This window comes from Octopus bimaculoides, chromosome 28 (assembly GCF_001194135.2).
Source record: "Octopus bimaculoides isolate UCB-OBI-ISO-001 chromosome 28, ASM119413v2, whole genome shotgun sequence".
Taxonomy (NCBI): domain Eukaryota; kingdom Metazoa; phylum Mollusca; class Cephalopoda; order Octopoda; family Octopodidae; genus Octopus; species Octopus bimaculoides.
Genome location: NC_069008.1, coordinates 5,634,946 through 5,636,886, shown reverse-complemented (window position 1 = coordinate 5,636,886; position 1,941 = coordinate 5,634,946).

The following is a 1,941-nucleotide window of genomic DNA, read 5'->3' as shown; positions in this document are numbered from 1 at the left end:
ATGTATATATAAATGGCGGTGCCCCAGCATGGCCACAGCTCATGAGCTGAAACTAGATAAAATGAAAAATATGTATGTATACGTCCGTATATGTAAGTATACTGTTTATATACATGTATTTGTATTTATGTACTTGAGTATATTCCACCGATGAAGGCAAAGCATTATTATTTATGCAAAGCCAGAAATCCAGGATTTGGAATTATCTTGTTTTTTTACTGGTTTATTTGGCCTTCGTCTTTGCTACTCATGCTATGTGGACATTTATTATGGTTTTAGAGTCAGGATTTGACTGCTATTTTTCAGCGTGGTGGTATCTCTTAGATACCCTGTATTATAATTTTATATATATATATATACACACAAACACACACACACACACATATACATATCCATATTAATGTTATCTAATATGAATGAGTTGCTGGAGTTTAGAAATATGTTAGCTTTGCACAAGATTTTCTAATGTAAATTTTAATAAATTAAAAAGTTCTTTTGTTCAAGTAAATATTTATTTCTAGAGTTTATCTCTATGGAAATGTTGAATCTGTATTTTCTAAGTAGCCTCTATATGTTACACTGTTGTTTCTTTATTATTTCAGAATATCAGATGACATTGGAATAACTGAAGATACATTCTCATTATTTATCTTCTTTTAAAGACCAAAATGAAAATATTCTACAGAACAGATATAGAAGATTGTTTCTATAAATCTATGATAGAATTCCTACGATATATTTACTCTGAAATGTGTTAATAGCAAACTTTCAGGACATCACTGGCTGGAGTGTCTACAAAATGAGTCTGGTTGCAAATTAAACTTGGATAAATTTACTGCAGAGTTTTAGGTCAAAGGTGACACTGGACAGAAATACAGCAGTTGAAATATTTGTAAACAAAAGATTACAGAAGCAAAAAGAAGAAAAATATATATCTATTGGGATTTTAGAAGAAGAAGAATGGAAAAGAGTGAGAAGCTAAAAGATCTGACTTTTCCAGAAGATACAGAACAAGGGGAACAAAAATTGTCACATGACTGTGATGTCTGTAAAAAGTCATTCTCTCAAAAGGGCCACTTAAATAAGCACAAATGTATTCATACAGGAGAGAAGCCATTTTACTGTAACATCTGTGGTAAATCATTCTCTCAAAAAATTAACTTGACTACACACAAACGTATTCATACAGGAGAGAAGCCATATCATTGTGGTGTCTGTGGTACATCATTCTCTCACCAAAGTACCTTAAATGATCACCAACATATTCACACAGGGGAGAAGCCATTTTACTGTGACATCTGTGGTAAATCATTCTCTCAAAAAATTAACTTGACTACACACAAACGTATTCATACAGGAGAGAAGCCATATCATTGTGGTGTCTGTGGTACAAGATTCTCTCAAAAAAGTGCTTTGAATAACCACCAGCATATTCATACAGGAGAGAAGCCATTTGACTGTGACATCTGTGGTAAATCATTCTATCACAAAAAGAACTTGATTGACCACAAACATGTTCATACTGGAGAGAAACCCCATCACTGTGATGTCTGTGGTACATCATTCTCTGACCGAAGTGCTTTAAATTCTCACAAACGTATTCATACAGGAGAGAAGCCATATCAGTGTAACATCTGTAGTAAATCATTCTCTCAAAGTAGTGCTTTAACTTTTCACAAACATATTCATACGGGAGAGACACCATATTCTTGTGATATTTGTGGAAAATCACTTTCTGGCAAAAGTGCTCTAACTTATCATAAACGTATTCATACAGGAGAGAAGCCATTTCGCTGTGACATCTGTGGTAAATCATTCTCTCAAAAAATTACCTTGACTACACACAAACCTACTCATACAGGAGAGAAGCCATATCACTGTGGTGTCTGTGGTACGTCATTTTCTCACCAAAGTACTTTAACTTTTCACAAACGTATTCAT